Source organism: Salmo salar, chromosome 01, assembly GCF_965601325.2.
Source record: "Salmo salar chromosome 01, fSalSal1, whole genome shotgun sequence".
Taxonomy (NCBI): Eukaryota; Metazoa; Chordata; class Actinopteri; order Salmoniformes; family Salmonidae; genus Salmo; species Salmo salar.
In genome coordinates, this window is record NC_138291.1 from 91,286,627 (window position 1) to 91,310,176 (window position 23,550).

The 23,550-nt window shown below is 43.8% G+C and overlaps 1 pseudogene; it reads right to left on the bottom strand.

Moving 5' to 3' along the window:
• Nucleotides 1-4,242: 4,242 nt before the first annotated feature.
• Nucleotides 4,243-21,764, bottom strand: LOC145864236 (general transcription factor II-I repeat domain-containing protein 2A-like; annotated as a pseudogene).
• Nucleotides 21,765-23,550: the final 1,786 nt, after the last annotated feature.

Consider the following 23,550-nt stretch of genomic DNA (forward strand, 5'->3'; position numbering starts at 1 on the left):
CTAAGTGACTACCGACCCGTAGCACTCATGTCTGTAGCCATGAGCATACCGCCCCATCATACCGCCCCACAGACGATGCAACATCTATTGCACTCTGCACTGCCCTTTCCAACCTGGACAAAAGGAACACCTACGTGAGAATGCTATTCATTGACTCTAGCTCAGCGTTCAACACCACAGTGCCCTTTGTACCCTGGGACTAAAGACCTCCCTCTGCAACTGGATCCTGGACTTCTTGACGGGTCGCCCCCAGGTGGTGAGGGTAGGTAATAACACATCCGCTACGCTGATCCTCAACACTGGAGCCCCTCAGGGGTGCATGCTCAGTCCCCTCCTGTATTCCCTGTTTACCAACGACTGCGTGGCCAGGCACAACTCAACAACATCATTAAGTTTGCAGATGACAACAGTGGTAGGCCTGATCACCAACAATGACGAGACAGCCTATAGGGAGGAGGTCATATACCTAGCAGGGTGGTGCCAGAATAACAACCTATCCGTCAACATCATCAAGACAAAGGAGATGATTGTGGACTAGAGGAAAAGGAGGAAAAGGAGGACTGAGCATGCTCAGCGACGGGGCTGTAGTGGAGCAGGTTGAGAGCTTCAAGTTCCTTGGTGTCCACATCACCAACAAACTAGAATGGTCCACACACCAAGACAGTCATGAAAAGGGCACGAAAAAGCCTATTCCCCCACAGGAAACTAAAAAGATTCGGCATGGGTCCTCAGATCCTCAAAAGTTTCTACAGCTGCAACATTGAGAGCTTTCTGATTGGTTGCATCACTGCCTGGTACAGCAACTGATCGGCCTCCGAATCAGGAACAAACCGGGTCAGGCTGGTTCTGCTGAACCTGGCGGATAACGGGACTCGATCTCCCAGGAGACGGCGGCAACGATGCAGGTGGATGGCACAATGGCATCTGACTCAGAACCAGTGTTGTTGGTGGTGAACTGGCGGAAGAGGGCATCAGGCTTGGTATTCCTAGAACCAGGGCGATAAGTGAGTGTGAAATTGAATCTGGATGTAGGACAGGTTTTTGTGGTCTGTCCACATGATGAAGGGGAGAACAGAGTCCTCCAGGAATTCCCGATTACCGACGTCAAAATTCTTCCCTGCAGGTGAGAGCTTACGGGAAAAGAATGCAGATGGTTGGAGCTCATGATCAGAGGGGGAACGTTGAGACACAACAGCACCTACCCCGGTGTCAGAAGCGTCCACCTCCACGATGAACTGGAGTTCTGGGTCTGGCTGAGTGAGGACTGGAGCAGAGGTGAAGCGGCGCTTGATTTCCAGTAACGCTGCCTCTGCCTCAGGGGTCCGGTGGAAAGGAGTGGAGGTGGAGGTGAGAGGTGCTGCCAGACGGCTGTAGTTGCGGATGAAACGTCTGTAAAAATTGGCAAACTCCAGGAAATGCTGTAGCTGCTTCAGGTTAGAGGGCACAGGCCACTGTGACTGCCATGACCTTGGCGGGGTCCATACGTAACTCCCCCTGTGTAATAATATAACCCAGGAAAGACACAGGAAGCATGGAACTCACATTTCTCAGCTTTGAAAAAAAGTCACAGCCGTTGGAGAACTTGGCGAACCTGTTGCTGGTGAGCCTCAGGGTCCTAAGAAATAATCTGAATGTCATCCAAATAGACAAAAACAAAGTGTTGAATCACATCCCTCAGCAAATCATTGACTAGGTTCTGTAAAACAGCAGGGGCGTTTGTAAGACCAAAAGGCATGACCAAATACTCAAAGTGGCCAAGTGGTGTGTTGAACGCAGTCTTCCACTCGTCCCCCTCTCTGATGCGGACAAGGTGGTAGGCATTCCGAAGGTCGAGTTTGGTGAACACCAAGAAACCATGGAGGGGGGCAAATGCAGAACTGATGAGTGGCAAGGGATACTTGTTCTTAACCTGTTATGGCTAGGGGGCAGTATTTTCACGGCCGGATAAAAAACGTACCCGATTTAATCTGATTATTACTCCTGCCCAGAAACTAGAATATGCATATAATTATTAGCTTTGGATAGAAAACACTCCAAAGTTTCTAAAACTGTTTGAATGGTGTCTGTGAGTATAACAGAACTCATTTGGCAGGCCAAAACCTGAGAAGATTCTGTACAGGAAGTACCATGTCTGACCATTTTTTGGCCTTCTTGATTATCTCTATCCAATACAGGGGATCTCTGCTGTTACGTGACACTTCCTACGGCTCCCATGGGCTCTCAGAAGGCGGCAAAAAGCTGAATCTCTGGCTGAAAAACATTGGCGCGTTTGGATAGTGGCCGGTCACAGTACTATGAAACTGAGGCGCGTGCACGAGTCGACTCCATTGTTTACTTTCTTTCTCTTTGAACGAAAACCACCACTCCCGGTCGGAATATTATCGCTTTTTTTACGAGAAAAATGGCATAAAAATTTATTTTAAACAGCGGTTGACATTCTTCGAAGTACGGTAATGGAATATTTAGAATTTTTTTGTCACGAAATGCGTCGTGCGCATGACCCTGATTTACACTTCGGATAGTGTCTTGAACGCACAAACAAAACGCCGCTATTTGGATATAACAATGGATTATTTGGGACCAAACCAACATTTGTTATTGAATTAGCAGTCCTGGGAGAGCATTCTGACGAAGAACACCAAAGGTAATCAAACTTTTCTAATAGTAAATCGGAGTTTGGTGAAGGCTAAACTTGCTGGGTGTCTAAATAGCTAGCCCTGTGATGCCGGGCTATGTACTCAGAATATTGCAAAATGTGCTTTCACCGAAAAGCTATTTTAAAATCGGAAACCTCGATTGCACAAAGGAGTTCTGTATCTATAATTCTTAAAATAATTGTTATGTTTTTTGTGAACGTTTATCGTGAGTAATTTAGTAAATTCACCGGAAGTTTTCGGTGGGAATGCTAGTTCTGAACGTCACATGCTAATGTAAAAAGCTGTTTTTTGATATAAATATGAACTTGATTGAACAAAACATGCATGTATTGTATAACATAATGTCCTAGGGTTGTCATCTGATGAAGATCATGAAAGGTTAGTGCTGCATTTAGCTGTGGTTTTGTTTTTTGTGACATTATATGCTAGCTTGAAAAATGGGTGTCTGATTATTTCTGGCTGGGTACTCTGCTGACATAATCTAATGTTTTGCTTTCGCTGTAAAGCCTTTTTGAAATCGGACAGTGTGGTTAGATAAAGGAGAGTCTTGTCTTTAAAATGCTGTAAAATAGTCATATGTTTGAAAAATTGAAGTTTTTGTATTTTTGAGGAATTTGTCATTCACGCCACGCCTATCATTGGATATTGGAGCAGGTGTTCCGCTAGCGGAACGTCTAGATGTAAGAGGTTAACTGTGATATTATTCATCCCACAGAAGTCTATGCACGGCCTCAGTGACCCATCCTTCTTATTTACAAAGAAAACAACAGCACCCACCGGAGGGGAAGAAGACCTGATAAGTCCTGCAGCCCGGGAATCGTGGATGTACCTCCCCATAGCCTCGTGCTCGCGGCAAGAGGTTATACAACCGGCTACTGGGAAGAGGAGATCCAGGCAGGAGGTCAATGTGGCAGTCGTATGGCCGATGAGGTGGCAGCGACAGGACGTGGTGCTTGCTGAACACAGGAGCTAGATCGTGATACTTGGGAGGAACTGTTGACAGGTTCGGAGGTTCTGGAATGGACTGGGGCACAGACAATGCAGGGGCAAGGGCAGAATGTAAACAATTAGAGTGACAAAATGAACTCCAAGTGGTTACCCTTCCGGCGGTCTTGTCGATCTGTGGGTTGTGCAGCTTTACCCAACGATGGCCAAGAACCAGGGGAGAGTGAGGGCAGTCGAAATTGATCCTTTTCTGGTGGTTTCCAGAAAGATGCAGGATGAAAGGGATGGTCCTCTCCCAGACATGGGCGAGGAGCTGTCCGTTGAGAGCATTGGCATTGAGGGGTGAGTCGAGTGGAACAGTGTCCAGGCCCAACTGGGTAATGACACCACGGTCCAGGAAACTCTCGTCGGTGCCCGAGTCGATGAGAGCAGGCAGAGGAAAAACCTGGCTCTGCCACATGAGGGCGCCGTCAAGCAGGGATCTGGGGGGAGATGGGCAGGCGATTTGGCTCAACAGTATAGCCCCCACTACTGCCGAGCCACCTCTTTTGCTGGAAGCAGGAAACAAGTGGAGACAAAATGACCAACACTCACGGAGATGGTTGTCGATGCGGATGGTGAGAAAGATGAGCTCATCGAGTCAGTCAGGCTCATCCCTGGACATCAACTCGTCCTTGATGGTCTCAGTGAGAGCATTCTGGAATGCTCCCTGAAGGGCCTCCTCATTCCAGCCGCTCTCAGCGGCGAGGGTGTGAAACTCGATCACCATTTCAGCGACACCATGGGAGTCTTGATGGAGGGACAGGAGTCATTTAGTGGTATCCTTACCGCTGACAGGGTGGTCGAAGATTCTCTTCATCTCCTCCATGAAGCTGGAGTAGGAGGAGCAGATGGGAGACTCTCTCCCCCACACTGCCGTGGCCCAGGAGAGTGCTGCTCCACGGAGGCAGTCAATCAGGAAGGATATATTTGCCAGTTCACTAGCATAAGAGTAGGGCTGTTGCTCGAATACAAGTGAACATTGTACCAAAAAGGCTCTGCAAGCTCCGAGGTTGCTATTGTAACGCTCGAGAGCCAGAATAAACGGCTCACAGGGCAGAGGAGAAGAACTAGGGGATGGTTGCGAGCTCTGGGCGAAGGTTCAGGCCCTGCAGGTCAAAAAGGCTCTGTGAAAACTCCATGATGTGCTCCAGAAGGATTTTTAGGGCTTGGTTATGTTGCTCAAGCAGGGCGCCTTGGCCTGTGAAGGTTTGGTGGAGAGGATCTAAGTCTGCTGGGTTCATATCTTTGGCCAGATCGTACTGTTACGTGGGGTGGAGCAGGTGAACCCAAGTGCCAGACTCAGACGAGGAGACAGGGATAAGGTAAACAAGGTATTTATTGAAAAGTGTGGGGGGGATGGGGTGCAGGCCAGGGGAAGCTCGGGCGGGTAGCAGGGAACTGAGGCTGCGGCTGTGGGGCAAGGGCAGTAGGGGCAGGGTAAGCAGGTCCAGAGCGGAATCCAAGGAAGCAGTAGAGCGGGGGTCCAGGGCTGGGATGCAGGACTGACGAGACGAGGGACTGGAGACAGTGATCAGAGTCAGAGCGGACAGAACTGTAGCGGAGAGAAAAGTATCGTCAGGCTGGGGAAAACAGGCACCACAGGATAACAAGATCTATGCAGGAACAAACGGCTTGAAATGTAGACTGACTGAGCAGCGGCTACGATCTGGCACCGTGGAAGTGGCAGGGCTGAGTTTTAGTTATTGATTATGGAACAGGTTGCAGCTGGTGGGGATCTGCTCTGACTCCAGCACACCTGTCTCCACTCACACAATCAGATACACCCACCCACAGAGAGAGAGGGAGAGAGCACTGGGGGAGTGGTGGCAGGTTAGGGAGACACAGGATAAGAAGTAGAGGGCGTGGCAAGGGCAGATGTAACACAACTGCCACCTAAACCCTGACCTTTCTTTCCTTCCTTGATGCAAAGTCATCAATTACACCATCACTAAGATGTTCCTGTGACATGGTGGACTTCAGGTAGGATTTTACGATTTTCAGCTTTGAACAGCTCCTCTCTGCTTCAGCTACGGTCACTGGAAGAGTAAGAAATTCTGAGAGCAGTCCACAAATTTGGATACATTTCTGAGAGCTCCCTTTTGTGTATAAATATCAGCAGCTCAAGCAGGGTCATGGTCTTCGATGGCAAGTCAGGCAAGTTCTTCAGTTGCTGTGCAAGCTCTCTGCCATCCAAGTCTGAGTGTTCTTTATAGTGCAGTGTCATACTAAGTGCCTCACGTTCTTCTGTCAGCTCCTCATTTGAGATACTTTGGAAGGTTGACAACACTCCAAACTTCTCTCCCACATTTTACAAAGTGGAAAATCTTTCCTGAAGGGCTGAGGTTGCTGCATCAACAATGACATTGAAAAGTGTTACCTCCAGCTTCTTCAGGGCATCACTCAAAGGCTCATCAAATGATTCGTATGAAAAGTGCCGCTTTTTGGAACTCAGCCCTTTTTTGTTGTAGATCGGCCTCTACATTCACACCCTCGCAAATATCCTTGGCTGACGTTTGTGCAGTCATAAAGCCTGTGCCAGGTAGTTGCTGACACCTCTCTCTGTCTTTCTGAGAGGACTGACTGCAACATCCACATGCATGCTGGGAGACTGCATCAGCTTGCTCACATGTTGGATCTGGCTCAAGATGTCATACCACACCACTGTACAGATGCTGAAGTGGTATGATCCCACCTCCTCTGACAAGGACTGGGCCTCAATCTTTATCACAGGGTGTTTGGTTTGATCCCTCACCTCAATCAATGCCTCTCTCACCTCTGCTGCCTGATACCTCAGTGGCTCGACAATCTTAACTGTACTCTCCCACCTTGTCTCAGTCCACATTTTCAAAGTGATGTCCCCATGTTTTTTCAGGATGGCCCATCGCTGTGTGGAGGCTGAGAACAAGGTGTACAGTTTGTGTAAGATGCCAAAGTAACCTGTGGCATAGACAGAACTTTTAGCAGCATCAGCCACAATCAGATTCAATGTGTGAGCCCCACATGGCACAAATAGAGCTCTTGGATTCATTTCCAGGAGTCTGGCTTGGACACCTTTGTTTTTGCATCTCACGTTGGCTCATTATCATAAGACCGTCCTCTGCAGTCCTCAAAATACATTTTTTCACCTCTAATCTTTTGAAAATCAGGGATGCCAAATGTTGACCCGTGGACTCCTCTACCCCCAAAATCCCCATAAAATGTCATTTTATGTGGGGCTCCTCCTTCAGTGACACAATTCTAATCACAACTGACAACTTTTCAGTGTGGCTGACATCCGAGGTGCAATCTAGAATGATAGAGAAGAATTTTGCCAGCTTGATGTCACTCCCCATTATTGAAATTACCTTGCTGCTTAACAAATCAATGAGTTCAGTCCATATTTAGTGGCCAAGGTAGCTGGTGGTGTGACTCGAGGTCCATTTTTGGACACGGTTAAGGTGCTCTTTAATGACTGGATCAAATTGTGCCATCAGTTCAACCTCTGAGAAAATGTCCATTTGATGGAGAGTACAGTGTTTCTGTGTGTCCCCTTAGTGCCAGATTTCTAATTGCCAGAGACTGCACAATAACAGTCAGACATGTCAACACCTCTCTCCATCTTATCCTCTCAGCCTCCATAAGTGCCATCTCATGCTTGTCAATTGTTTCCCCTTTTTTGATCCCCATTGCCAGTTCTTTCCATGTTTTCATGCAGTTTTTGGTGTTCTGGACTGCTGCCGTGTGAAGTCAGCAAAGAACTTGCATGTTTCCAGCCTGTTAGTCCTGAGTTTGCTAAATCAATTTTATTCTTAGAAAGAGTTTGCAACAGAAGCAGAAGAGGCTGTTGTTTCTTTCAGAATACACCAACCAACTTCTAGGGATTTTTTTCACCACTCACCAAGGTCTTCCTGAAATACTGGTGGTGGCAACTTCTTCCATCACTCTCATTCCTTGGGAAAACAAAGTTAGGTGGTACCTCAATTGGTCCTCTGCAAACTAATTGTGTCCGAATTCTGTCAGTCAGAACTGAAGGCCAGTCACCAGGGTCCGTAGACAGTGGTTCATCCTCAGCAGCAGGATTTGGTGGGGATGCCGTTACAGGCATTTCTAATGGCGAGCACATGGGCCTTCATTTACACACGTTATTCACAGAATTTATAGTGGTGGAACATCCCATGTACATACCCAGTAATAATGAAATCATCATTGTTACCTACAATATGGAAACATAAAAATTTGTAAAAGGGAAATTATTTATTTAGTTTATGTTATACAGGGATGCACACAAACACATGTGCTTGTACCCAAACACGCACAAATACACCTGAATAATCCTACTGGGGAGAAGTGGAAGTAAATGGGTCTTCATCCTCAGACAACATTTGTGAAGACACCTGTGTGGCTGAGGAGGTGGATGGCTCCTCATCCTGGCCAGTGCCAGAGGGTGCTCGAAAATATTTCAGAAGTGCCCCTGAATTTGCATTGAAATACAGTAAATGAGTCTGACACACTAAATACATTTGTTCACAATTAAATGTACATGTCATTATGCAGAATTTACCAAACTTTCAGAATAGGAACCATACAACCTCCTTGGCTAATTCTAGGCATAAGACACCCCAAAAGACTCAATAAATCACAAAATATCAGCATAATATAGACGTCTTTTAAGTCAGCCTACAGTATTGGAAATTACCCTTACTGAGCTCAGGACCTAGTCAAAACAATCACAGAAAACCTTTATGTCACCTCAATGAAAGTTAACCAAATCAATAATGTGCTTGTTAGGTTGTAATTGTGTTGCTGCAGGATAGACACATTATCATGATGAAGCTGTGTGAAATTATATCCAATGTTATCAATCAAATTTAAATCAAATGTATTTATAAAGCCCGTTTTACACCAGCCGATGTCACAAAGTGCTGTACAGAAACCCAGCCTAAAACCCCAAACAGCAAGCAATGCAGATGGAGAAGCACACTTGCTAGGAAAAACTCCCTAGAAAGCCCGGAACCTAGAAATAAACCTAGAGAGGAACCAGGCTCTGAGGGGTGGCCAGCCCTCTTCTGGCTGTTCCGGGTGGAGATTATAACAGAACATGGCCCAGATGTTCATTTGTTCATAGATGACCATCAGGGTCAAATAATAATAATAATCACAGTGGTTGTAGAGGGTGCAACAGGTCAGCACCTCAGGAGTAAATGTCAGTTGGCTTTTCATAGCCAATCATTCAGAGTTAGAGACAGCAGGTGCGGTAGAGAGATGGTCCAAAACAGCAGGTCCGGGACAAGGTAGCACATCCAGTGAACAGGTCAGGGTTCCATAGCCGCAAGCAGAACAGTTGAAACTGGAGCAGCAACATGACCAGGTGGACTGGGGGCAGCAAGGAGTCATCAGGCCAGGTAGTCCTGAGGCAAGGTCCTAGGGCTCAGGTCATCCGAGAGAAAGAGAAAGAGAGAATTAGAGGGAGCATACTTAAATTCACACAGGACACCGAATAAGACAGGAGAAATACTCCACATATAACAGACTGACCCTAGCCCCCCGACACAAACTATTGCAGCATAAATACTGGAGGCTGAGACAGGAAGGGTCAGAAGACACTGTGGCCCTGTCTGATGATACCCCCGGACAGGGCCAAACAGGCAGGATATAACCCCACCCACTTTGCCAAAGCACAGCCCCCACACCACTGGAGGGATATTTTGAACCAGCAACCTACTACCATCCTGAGACAAGGCCGAGTATAGCCCACAAAGATCTCTCCCACGGCACAAACCTGAGAGGGCGCCAACCCGGACAGGAAGATCACGTCAGTGACTCAACCCACTCAAATGACGCACCCCTCGTAAGGACGGCATGGAAGAGCACCAATAAGCCAGTGACTCAGCCCCTGTAATAGGTTTTGAGGCAAAGAATCCCGGTGGAGAGAGGGGAACCGGCCAGGCAGAGACAGCAAGGGGCGGTTCATTGCTCCAGTGCCTTTCCATTCACCTTCACACCCCTGGGCCAGACCACACTCAATCATAGGACCTACTGAAGAAATGAGTCTTCAATAAAGACTTAAAGGTTGAGACCGAGTCTGCGTCTCTCACATAAATAGGCAGACCATTCCATAAAAATGGAGCTCTATAGGTGAAAGCCCTGCCTCCAGCTGTTTGCTTAGAAATTCTAAGGACAGTATGGAGGCCTGCATCTTGTGACCATAGCATACGTGTAGGTATGTACGGCAGGACCAAATCAGAAAGACTGGTAAGAGCAAGCCCATGTAATGCTTTGTTGGTTAGAGGTAAAACCCTGAAGTCAGCCCTAGCCTTAACCTGTTAGGGCTAGGGGGCAGTATTTACACGGCCAGATAAAAAAACGTACCCGATTTAATCTGGTTATTATTACTGCCCAGAAACTAGAATATGCATATAATTATTGGCTTTGGATAGAAAACACCCTAAAGTTTCTAAAACTGTTTGAATGGTGTCTGTGAGTATAACAGAACTCATATGGCAGGCAAAAACCTGAGAAGATTCTGTACAGGAAGTGCCCTCTCTGACCATTCCTTGGGCTTCTTGACTCTTTTTATTGAAAACTTAGGAAGTGTCACGTTACAGCAAAGATCCTACGGCTCCCATAGGCTCTCAGAACCCGGGAAAAAGCTGAATGACGTCTTTGCAGCCCCTGGCTGAAAAACATTAGCGCCTTAGACCACTTACCTATCAGAGGACAATGAGACTGAGGCGCGTGCACGAGGCGACCCCATGTTTTTATTTTCTCTCTTTGAGCTAAAACAGATTCCCGGTTGGAATATTATCGCTTTTTTACGACATAAAAATTGATTTTAAACAGCGGTTGACATGCTTCGAAGTACGGTAATGGAATATTTAGAATTTTTTTGTCACGAAACGCGTCGGGCGCGTCACCCTTCTTTACACTTCGGATAGTGTCTTGAACGCACGAACAAAACAGAGGATATTTGAACATAACTATGGATTATTTTGAACAAAACTAACATTTGTTATTGAAGTAGAAGTCCTGGGAGTGCATTCTGATGAAGAACAGCAAAGGTAATAACATTTTTCTTATAGAAAATCTGACTTGTGAGGGCTAAACTTGGTGGGTGTCTAAATAGCTAGCCCGGCATCACAGGGCTATCTACTTAGAATATTGCAAAATGTGCTTTCACCGAAAAGCTATTTTAAAATCGGACATAGCGAGTGCATAGAGGAGTTCTGTATCTATAATTTTTAAAATAATTGTTATGTTTTTTGTGAACGTTTATCGTGAGTAACTTAGTAAATTCACCGGAAGTTTGCAGGGGGTATGCTAGTTCTGAACGTCACATGCTAATGTAAAAAGCTGGTTTTTGATATAAATATGAACTTGATTGAACAAAACATGCATGTATTGTATAACATAATGTCCTAGGCGTGTCATCTGATGAAGATCAAAGGTTAGTGCTGCATTTAGCTGTGGTTTGGGTTCATGTGACATTATATGCTAGCTTAAAAAAATGGGTGTCTGATTATTTCTGGCTGGGTACTCTGCTGACATAAGCTAATGTTTTGCTTTCGTTGTAAAGCCTTTTTGAAATCGGACAGTGTGGTTAGATTAACGAGAGTCTTGTCTTTAAAATTGTGCAAAATAGTCATATGTTTGAAAAATTGAAATGATTGCATTTCTAAGGTATTTGAATAACGCGCCACATGATTCCACTGGCTGTTACGTAGGTGGGACGATTTCGTCCCACCTTCCCTAGAGAGGTTAACAGGAAGCCAGTGTAGAGAGGCTAGCACTGGAGTAATATGATCAAATTTTCTGGTTCTAGCCAAGTTTCTAGCAGCCGTGTTCAGCACTAACTGAAGTTTATTTAGTGCTTTATCCGGGTAGCCGGAAAATAGAGCATTCCAGTAGGTTCATCTAGAAGTGACAAAAGCATGGATAAATTTCTCTGCACAAAGTTTCAGATTTTTGCAATGTTACGGAGATGGAAAAAAGCAGTCCTTGAAATATTCTTGATATGTTCGTCAAAAGAGAGATCAGGGTCCAGAGTACAGCCGAGGTCCTTCACAGTTTTATTTGAGATGACTGTACAACCATCAAGATGAATTGTCAGATTGAACAGAAGATTTTTGTTTCTTGGGACCTAGAACTTGTCTGAAACACAGGCTTCCAGGGAGGGCAATTTTGGGTCTTCAACATGTTTCATTGAAATGTACAGCTGTGTATCGTCCTTATTGCAGTGAAGTTAACATCACCAAGAGGTAAAATATATAGCGAAAACAATAGTGGTCCTAAAAAAGGACCTTGAGAAATCCGAAATTTACAATTGATTGTCAGAAGACAAACCATCCACAGAGACAAACTGACATCTTTCCGACAGATAAGATCTAAACCAGGCCAGTTCTTGTCCGTGTAGACCAATTTGGGATTCCAATCTCTACAAAAGAATGTGGTGATCGATGGTATCAAAAGCAGCACTAAGGTCTAGGAGCACGAGGACAGATGCAAAGCCTTGGTCTGACGCCATTAAAATGTAATTTACCACCTTCACGAGTGCAGTCTCAGTGCTATGATTGGGTCTAAAACCCGACTGAAGCGTGTGTATACATTGTCTTCAGAAAGGCAGTGAGTTGTTGTACAACAGCTTTTTTTAAATTGAGAGGAATGGGAGATTCAATATAGGCTGATAGTTTTTTTTATATTTTCTGGGTCAAGGTTTTTTTCAAGAGAGGCTTTATTACTGTTACTTTTGATGAGTTTGGTACACATCCGGTGGATAGGGAGCCATTTATTATGTTCAGCAAAGGAGGGCCAAGCACAGGAAGCAGATCTTTCATTAGTTTAGTTGGAATAGGGTCCAGTATGCAGCTTGAAGGTTTAAAAGCAAAGACTATTTTCATCAATGTTTCAAGAGATATAATATTACAAATCTTGAGTGTCTCCCTTGATCCTAGGTCCTGGCAGTGTTGTCCAGACTCAGGACAACTGAGCTTTGGAGAAATATGGAGATTTAAAGAGTCTGTAATTTGCTTTCTAATGATCATGATCTTTTCGGCAAATAAGTTCATGAATTTATCACTGCTGGAGTGAAAGCCATCCTCTCTTGGAGAATGCTGCTTTTTAGTTAGCTTTGCGACAGTATCAAATATACATTTTGGATTGTTCTTATTCTCCCCAATTAAGTTGGAAAAATAGGATTATCGAGCAGCAGAGAGGTCTCTTCGATACTGCACGGTACTGTCTTTCCAAGCTAGTCAGAAGACTTCCAGTTTGGTGAAGCGCCATTTTCATTCCAATTTTCTGGTAGCTCGCTTCAGGGCTCGGGTATTTTCTGTATACCAGGGAGCTAGCTTCTTATGACAAATGTTTTTGTTTTAGGGGTGCGACTGCATCTAGGGTATTACGCAAGGTTAAATTGAGTTCCTCATTTAGGTGGTTAACAAATGTTTGTACTCTGACGTCCTTGGGTAGGTGGAGGGAGTCTGGAAGGGCATCTAGGTATCTTTGGGTTGTCCAATAATTTATAGCACGATCCTTGGTTGGGGTCTGAGCAGATTATGTTGAGATTGCAAATGTAATAAAATGGTGGTCCAATAGTCCAGGATTATGAGGAAAAACATTAAGAGCCACAATATTTATTCCACAGGACAAACTAGGTCCAGAGTATGACTGAGGCAGTGAGTAGGTCCGGAGACATGTTGGACAAAACCCACGGAGTCGATGATGGCACCGAAAGCCTTTTGGAGTGGGTCTGTAGACTTTTCTATATGAATATTAAAGTCACCAAAAATGTTAATATTATCTGCCATGACTACAAGGTCCGATAGGAATTCAGGGAACTCAGGAATGCTGTACATGGCCCAGGAGGCCTGCAAACGGTAGCTATAAAAAGTGATTGAGTAGGCTGCATAGATTTCCTAACTAGAAGCTCAAAGACGAAAACGTAGTAATTGTTTTTGTAAATTGAAATTTGCTATCGTAAATGTTAGCAACACTTCCGCGTTTGCGGGATATGGTCACTAGTGTAGCCAGGAGGAGAGGCCTAATTTCAAACAGTACATTCATCAGGCTTAAGTCATGTTTCAATCAGGCCAATCACATCAAGATTATGATCAGTGATTAGTTCACTGACTATAACTGCCTTGGAAGTGAAGGGTCTAAAATTAAGTAGCCCTATTTTGAGATATCACAATCTCTTTCAATAATGGCAGGAATGGAGGAGGTCTTTATTCCAGTGAGATTGCTAAGGCAAACACCGCCATGTTTAGTTTTGCCCAACCTAGATCGAGGCACAGACACGGTCTCAATGGGGATAGCTGAGCTGACTACACTGACTATGCTAGTGGCAGACTCCACTGAGCTGGCAGGCTGGCTAATAGCCTGCTGCCTGGCCTGCACCCTCTCTCATTGTGGAGCTAGAGGAGTTAGAGCCCTGTCTATGTTCATAGATAAGATGAGAGCACCCCTCCAGCTTGGATGGAGTCCGTCACTCAGCAGGCCAGGCTTGGTCCTGTTTGTGGGGGAGTCTGAGAAAGAGGGCCAATTATCTACAAATTCTATCTTTTGGGAGGGGCAGAAAACAGTTGTCAACCAGCAATTGAGTTGTGAGACTCTGCTGTAGAGCTCATCACTCCCCTAACTGTGAGGGGGCCAGAGACAATTACTCGAGGCCTTGTATTTTTAATCCATTTTAGAGTAAGGCTGTAACGTTAGAAAAATTTGAAAAAGTCAAGGGGTCTGAATACTTTCCGAAGGCACAGTATGTTATACAGACAGAGTCAAGGTCAAAACCAAGCACACACAGCCACTAAGACAAACAGAGAAAGGGAGCGGCCTGTGACTTTTATGTAACAATAGATCTCTCACCGAGAAATAAATACAAGCAGGTGCAGTATTGGGAAGTGTTTCTCAGTGAGAGGGGGAATTTAAATTAATGTCTGACTGGGATAATGAGTTGCAATGTTTAGAGGTCAATGTGAGTCATAGGAAGATGTTTTGAATCAATATTATAATGTAAACCTATGGACTGTTATTGGCCTTGATCAAACAGCTCTCTAGCACTTCCCTACTTGCTGTTCACCTTTTCTGTCCTCAAACTCACCCTGCCTTGTACAGTACATACACCTTCTCTACCTCTCTTCCTTCATCCCCTTCTCTCTCCCTTCACCCTCTTTCTCTCTCCCTCCCACACTCTCTCCCACTCCTCCTCCTCTCTACCATGTATTTTCAACTTGACCTGGCTCTCCTCAGAGATCAGATCACCATTTAATGAAGCTCCTGGTAACTTGAACAAGTGCTTCTTGTCAAGGAAGTTACCTTTCAGTCAGTGATTTGAGCCCTGGGGCCCTCGAGGGGCCAGGAGAGTGGGATTCAATCAATGTCTTTGATTAATGTATTAAGCGCTGAGCTGCTGAGAGAAGCAGAGGCCTCTATGTCACTAGGAGAATGGTGCTGCTGACTCTTCATCCAACACATCATCTGTTAAGGGGAAAGATCCTCTATAGCCATGTTATAATGTATAATTTATAATGCATATCATGTATTACATACTTGACATTCATAGGATCAAATGGTATAGTGTATAGGTTCATTGCTCTGTGTGACTTTAATTGAATTAATTAAGTGGAGTCAATATTGCACTGGTTTTTGTAATATGGACAGGCTTTAAAGTCAGTGTTGATCAGGCATATGTTTCATTGACCTCATTTTTTATTCCACACATTTCAATTACTGCTGAAGGGCTCTGATTAATGGATCATGTTGTTCTCTCTATACAAGGATAATAACGCCAACACTAATGTAAACATGTATCTATCTATATCAGTGTATTATGTATGTCTGTGTGTATGTATGTGGGTGTGTGACCAAGGTCAGCATGAACATTAGACCAGTTGGTAATTACTACAGGGTAATGGGGTCCACTGATTAGCCTGTTAATTGGTATAATTACTTAACAGTTGTCTTGGCATTCCTCTGTTGTGAGAATTCTATAGATGCTAGTGATAGGATCAGCACCTTGAAAGGATCAACACAGGAGATGAGAAGCAGGTACAGGGAGTGAAGGTTTAATAGCTGACGGACATGAAACGGAACAAAAACAGCGTCTGGACAGGAACACAACAATTAATACGAACACAGGGAACACCACCGAGGAACAGACAGATGTACAGGGGCAAGCAACCACGTGAAGGAGTTCAGGTAAGTCCAATGAGCGCTGCTGAGCGTTATGATGGTGACAGGTGCGTGTAAAGACGGGTAGCCTGGCGCCATCGAGCACCAGGGAGGGGGAGCAGGTGTGACACACTTGATGTTTCTAATGTCTTACTAGTTGTAGTCCTATACTGTACATGATTCTAGTCCTATACTGTACATGATTCTAGTCCTATACTGTACATGATTCTAGTCAGTCCCTCTCTCCATTTTAGAAGTCAATGTCTTTCATACAGACTGTACGCCGACCGCAAGGCGTGAACTCATAAATGTTTATAATTTGAAGCAAATATAAAATAATAACACATGTCACGCCTTACGGTTGGGTCCTTTCTTACATTATGGTCTTGCCTGTTGTGGCCTGTGTGAGGTCAACAATGGAAGTGGGCTGAGCCTCCCTTTAATGGTAGAACTTCCTCAGCATATAGATCATGTATTTTAGCCACACTGTCTCTCTCTGCGAGTTTGAAGAACATCCTGAGATGTCTATATTTCATATTCAAATCATATTCTATTTTTAATTTGTGTGATATATGTTAGTATAATTTTAAAATGTGTCATTTAGCAGATGCTTTTATCCAGAGAAATTAGGGTTAAGTGCCTTGCTCAAGGGCACATTAACAGATATTCCACCTAGTCGGCTCAGGGATTCAAACCAGCGACCTTTCAGTTACTGGCCCAACGCTCTTAACCACTAGGCTACCTCATCCAATAACACCTACAGTATATACCCCATTTGTTCAAGCTTGACCTATAACCACATATCTTCTCTTAAAGGTCTCTCTTGTAAGTGGAGATGCTTATTCTACAGGTAAATGTAACATGTAACTATAGAGCTGATGCTGCAGCTAATGAGCCAGAGGCGTATTTAACAAGCATTTCTCACTTCCACTGTTTTAGCGTCTCTTTCTAACACCTCTGCTCCCTTTTCAGTTTCTACCCTGGGGTAGTTGTTACTGAGCGTCTACTCTACAGAGACAAACCGATAATGTGTCTCACAAAACTAAACTCTCCCCATCCTAAACTACAAAGCGCTACAGAGAGTCCACTTGCCACTTACCTGTTGAAGCCTTTCCAATAAATGATGCACAGCAGCTTTCCTAGAACAGAGACAGAGGTATAAAACAACTCCATTTGAGGGGCTGCAGTTGTCAGCTGATTACCCACAAGCCCCGGGTTTTAAATGAATTAATTAGAGGAATGGATTGGATGGGCGTGGACACACCTGGGTTCCTCTGACAGTAATGAATGACTGATTGGAGGTTTGTTATGGAAACTGGGATAGACTGCAGCCTCTGAGGAGGTGACTGACTGACGCACTGCAACAGAAATAACTATCCCTAGTCATGTTTAAAATGCATCTGGAGCACTGTTCTCATGCAGGGTTATGAGGTATAATTAGACCCTTTGGTAGAAAGTAATCACCTTTAATGCTCTTTAAAGTGCAAGTATATTTAGACCCTGGCTGTGAAACACTTTCAGGTTATTATTGGGCGTATTTTTTAAGTAAGTACAAAAGATGACATTTGTTGAGCAAGTTCAGCTATGTTAGAGCCCATTCAATGGAAAAGAATAAAACACAATATTTTCCATCTTGCTTTAAGATAACCAGAGATGACAGTGTGAGATAACGTAGTGTTTCCCAATTCTGGTCCTGGGGACCCCACATTTTTGTTTTGGCCCTAGCACTACACATCCGATTAAAATACTCAACTCATCATCAAGCCTTTGATTATTTGAATCAGGTGTGTAGTGCTAGGGCAAAAAACTAAAATGTGATGAACCCCTTGTGGTCCCCAGGACTAGGATTAAGAAACAATGCTCTAGCAAACACATGACAAACTCAACTCTGGATCTCGAAGCCAGTTCCACTGCATTTTTTCATTGTTCTCCTCTAATCAGGGTCTGATTTAGATCTGGGACACCAGGTGTGCGCAATTAACTAGCAGATAGTACAGAAAACCAGCAGCTTCCGGGCATCGTAGTGTAAGTCCTTAAGATTCTGTTGACTCACCCATGCATCAATCTAAGTAACATAATAAAACAATCCCCATCAAAATCTGCCAGTTTAAGCTAGAGATATGCAGTGCATTCAAAAAGTATTCAGATCCTTTGACTTTTTCCACACTGTTACATTACAGCCTTATTTCAAAATGTATTAAATCGTTTTTCCCCCTCATCAATCTACACACAATAGCCAATAATGAAAAAGCTAAAAGTATTTTTTAAATTTTTTTAAATAAAAATAAAAACTGAAATATACATTTACATAAGTATTCAGACCCTTTACTCAGTACTTTGCTGAACCACCTTTGGCAGCGATTACAGCCTCGATTCACATGTATTTGGGGAGTTTCTCCCATTCTTCTCTGCAGATCCTCTCAAGCACTTTTACAGATGCACAATCGAGAGCATCCTGTCGGGCTATCACCGCCTGATATGGCAACTGCTCTGCCCACAACTGTAAGGCTCTTGAGAGGGTGGTGCGGTCTGCACAACGCATCACCGGGGGCAAACTACCTACCCTACAGGACACCTACATCACCCGATGTTACAGGAAGGCCAAAAAGATCATCAAGGACAACAACCACCCGAGTCACTGCCTGTTCACCCCGCTATCATCCAGAAGGCGAGGTCAGTACAGGTGCATCACATCTGGGACCGAGAGACTGAAAAACAGCTTCTATCTCAAGGCCATCAGACTGTTAAACAGCCACCACTAACATTGAGTGGCTGCTGCCAACATACTGACTCAAATCTTTAGCCACTTTAATAATTATTAATTGGATGTAATAAATGTAGCACTAGTCACTTTAAACAATTACACTTTATATAATGTTTACATACCCTACATTACTCATCTCATATGTATATACTGTACTCTATACCATCTACTGCATCTTGCCTATGTCGCACGGCCATCGCTCATCCATATATTTATATGTACATATTCTTATTCATCCCTTTACACTTGTGTGTATAAGGTATTTGTTGTGAAATTGTTAGATATTACTGCACTGTCGGATCTAGAAGCTCAAGCATTTCGCTACACTTGCATTAACATCTGCTAACCATGTGTATGTGACCAATAACATTTGATTTGATCTCTGTCAGGTTGGATGGGGAGCGTCGCTGCACAGCTATTTTCAAGTCTCTCCAGAGATGTTCGATCGGGTTCAAGTCCGGGCTCTGACCGGGCCACTCATGGACATTCAGAGAATTGTCCAAAAGCCACTCCTGCATTGTCTAGGGTTGTTGTCCTGTTGGAAGGTAAACGTTCACCCCAGTCTGAGGTTCTGAGCGCTCTGGAGCATGTTTTCATCAAGGATCTCTCTGTACTTTGCTCTGTTCATCTTTCCCTCGATCCTGACTAGTCTCCTAATCCCTACCGCTGAAAACATCCCCACAGCATGATGCTGCTACCACAATGCTTCACAATAGGGATGGTGCCAGGTTTCCTCCAGACGTGACACTTGGCATTCCAAATCAAATCAAATCAAATTGTATTTGTCACATGCGCTGAATACAACAGGTGTAGACCTTACCATGAAATGCGTACTTACAAGCCCTTAACCAACAATGCAGTTCAAGAAATAGTGTTAAGAAAATATTTACTAAATAAACTAAAGTAAAAAATGTTATAAAAAGTAACACAATAAAATAACAATAGCGAGGCTATATACAGTGAGTACCGGTACCGAGTCAATATGTGGGGGTACAGGTTAGTCGAGGTAATTTGTACATTTAGGTGGAGGTAAAGTGACTATGCATAGATAATAAACAGAGAGTTGCAGCAGTATAAAAACAATGGGGAGGGGCTGTCAATGTAAATAGTCTGGGTGGCCATTTGATTAATTGTTCAACAGTTTTATGGCTTATAAGCTGTTAAGGATCCTTAGGGACCTAGACTTGGTGCTCCGGTACCGCTTGCCATGCGGTAGCAGGGAGAACAGTCTATGACTTGGGTGACTGGAGTCTGACAATTTGTTGGGCTTTCCTCTGACACCGTCTAGTAAAGGCCTGGGCGATTATTTTCCAAGGAGGGCCACATTAGAATATATTTTTGCCATCGTGGGACAGAATCATATTACAGGATTATACATCATGTGTATGACTTTGTAGACAAATATATCTACTGTAAATCATGTCCAGATATGCTACTTATTGTGCACCGAAATAAACCACATCCATGTTCTCCTTTTGGTAGGTATTTTAATTATTAAACACGCAATGAACTACAAAAAGGGAAAAGTACACTGTGCATTCAGCACCACAGAGAGAACTCTTGTTAACAGGTATGCACAAAAAATCAAGAAAGAAAGAGCTCAACATTAAATGTAAACTACTCAATCAGTGTGTCACGTCCTGGCCAGTATAAGGTTAATTGGTATTGTAGTTTGGTCAGGACGTGGCAGAGGGTATTCGTTTTATGTGGTTCGGGGTGGTGTGTTTATTGAAGGGGCATTTGATTTAAGTATTCCGGGGTTTTTGGGCACTGTTTGGTTTTCATGTATTCTATGTTGAGTCTAGTGTGTCTGTTTCTATGTTTGGTTAATTGTGGTTGGGACTCTCAGTTGAAGGCAGGTGTTGTCTACTTGCCTTTGATTGAGAGTCCCATATATTAGGGTGTGTTTGTCATTTGTGGGAGATTGTTCTGTGTTTAGTGTATGTCAACATTACAGGACTGTCAGTTTATCGTTTGTTATTTTGTGTTCATTTTTGAAGTTAATAAATGTTCAAAATGAACAACCGCATGACTGCTGCGTTTTGGTCCTCCTTCACCGTCGATAAGTGTGACACAGTGTGAGGAGTGATGTCTCTGATGGGCATTGACTAGAGCAGTGAAGTCAGGTATAGTTGCTGACGTCGCTATGCGCAGGATTTCTGAGAAATGAGAATCAGTAAGAGATCTGTGCCTTGACTTGTTATATTTCATCACTGAAAATGTCTGTTCACATACATAGGTTGATCCAAACAGTACAAACATCTTCTGAGCATGGAAAGTTTTGTTCATCGAGAGATGCATAGATCCTCATCAGTGACATTGTTTTGAATAGTTCTCCAATCACTGCATCAGACTGAAGATCGATAAACTCAAGTTGCAGGTCAGTGGGAGCGTTATCCACATTGAAGGTGAAAGGAGAGGAAACCATGTCATTTTCCAACACTTTCAAATCCTCAAAACGACGAGAAAACTCCCCGTTCAAAGCACGCAGCAGCGATGTATACTTCTCCCGCTGTTCATCTGATAGGGAACAGACTAGTAGTGTCGGAAGGTGAGTGAGATTGTTGGTTTCTACTTGGCGGGTCAGGAGGAGTAATTTTCCCTTGAAGGCTTTGACAAGGCTATACATCTGATGTGCAAAAAGACCCTTCCCTTGTAGTTTGGAATTCAGTTCATTCATGAGGGCCATGATGTCCACGGTGAAGGCAAAATCAGCCAACCATTCTTTATCTTGCAGTTTAGGGAAATCCACATATTTTTCTTTCATTTGCAAAAACTCAGCAATCTCCGACTTCAGGTCCCACACCCTTTTAAGCACCTTCCCCAAATTCAGCCATCTCACATTTGTGTGGTAGGGGAGGTCTGCATGACTCTGTCTCTTCCAAAAGTCAGACAAACTTCCTGTGATTTAAAGATGTTGTTCTTATGAAGTTTACCACTTTAGTGACTGTATCCACAACATGGCTAATTTTTAGAACACATTTACAGATCACCTCCTGATTAATAATGCAATGCAGGAAAATAATTTTCTGATCTGTGTTCAGCTCATCTACTTAAACTTGTATCTTTTTAAAAAGGCCAACATTTTTTCCTGTCAAGTTTGGGTACCCATCAGTGGTCACACTGGTAAACTTTTCAAAACTCAGTCTCAGCTTTGCCACACACTTATTAACCTCCTCCAATAAATCTTTCCCTGTGGTTGAGCTCTTCATTGACTGCACAGAAGCAAGGTCCTCTGTAATTTCAAAGTCTGGGGTTATGCCTCGTAAGAATATCAACAACTGCGCTGTGTCACGTGCATCACTGCTCTCATCCAGGGCCAAGGAGAAATAGGTGAGATCCTTTACCTTGTTGTTCCATATTCTCTGCGATGTCCTCAACACGCCGTGTTATTCTTCGTCTTGACAGGGAGACATTTTCAAACAGCTCTTTCTTGTCAGGGCAAAGTATTGCTGCAGGGTGAATTAAACATTCTTTAATGAATTTGCCCTCAGCGAATGGCTTGTTATGTTTAGCTATTTTGTGGGACAGTACGTAGCTGGCTCTCGCAATTCTGTCATTTGCCGAATGCAGTTTTGTGAAAATTCCTTGCTGCTTTTGCAACTGAGAAAGCAACTCTTTCGATTCACTTTCTCTCTGCTCAGAAGAGATATTCCTTTATTTCTCTGCATGCTTCGTCTGGAAGTGTCGGGACAAGTTGTGGTCTTTCAAGACAGCGATGCTCTCTTTGCACACGAAGCACACAGCTTTCTCTGATACCTCAATAAAAACATATTTCGATGTCCACTCTTGCTGGAACACCCTCTATTCATTTTCTACTTTCCTTTTCTTTTAAATCTTTGAAAAACACATTTTTGCGCAATTTCTAGCTATTTGGTACTGTTACGTGTGTCAGCCTGTCAGTAACTGTCTGTCCTCGTGCAGTTATTATTTATACGTGCCTTCAAAATAAATGTCCCACAAGCGGTGGGAGTTAAATCATTACACAAAGGCAAGTATTCATTGGGCTTTTAATTTGAATAACAAATACGTTTTCCAAACTTTACAATCGCAAATTCTTTATGTGAGCTGAGCATGATTCCAAGGGCCGTATTGAATCAGGTTGCGGGCAGCATACGGCCCCCATCTAGTATATAGCTCCTGGATGGCAGGAAGCTTGGCCCCAGTGATGTACTGGGCTGTATGCACTAACCTTATGGTCGTATGCCGAGCAGTTACCATACCAGGCGGTGATGCAACTGGTCACGATGCTCTCGATGGTGCAGCTGGAGAACTTTTTGAGGATCTGGGGACCCATGCCAAGTCTTTTCAGGCTCCTGAGAGGGAAAAAGCATTGTCGTGCCTTCTTCACAACTTTCTTGGTGGGTATGGATCACAATAGTTTGTTGGTGTATATACAGTTGAAGTCCGAAGTTTACATACACTTAGGTTGGAGTCATTAAAACTCATTTTTCAACCACTCCACAACTGTCTTCTTATCAAACTATAGTTTTGGCAAGTTTGTTACGACATCTACTTAGTGCATGACACAAGTATTTTTTCAACAATTATTTACAGACAGATTATTTCACTAATAATTTATTGTATTACAATTCCAGTGAGTAAGAAGTTTACATACACTAAGTTGACTGTGCCTTTAAAATGCTTGGAAAATTCCAGAAAATTATGTTATGGCTTTAGAAGCTTCTGATAGGCTAATTGTCATCATTTGAGTCAATTGGAGGTGTACCTATGGATGTAATTCAAGGCCTACCTTCAAACTCTGTGCCTCTTTGCTTGACATCATGGGAAAACCAGAAGAAATCAGCCATGGACCTAAAAATAAAATTGTAGACCTCCCCAAATCTGGTTCATCCTTGGGTGCAATTTCCAAACGCCTGAAGGTATGACGTTCATCTGTACAAACAATAGTATGCACGTATAAACCCATGGGACCACGCACCCGTCATACCGCTCAGGATGGAGACGCGTTCTGTCTCCTAGAGATGAACGTACTTT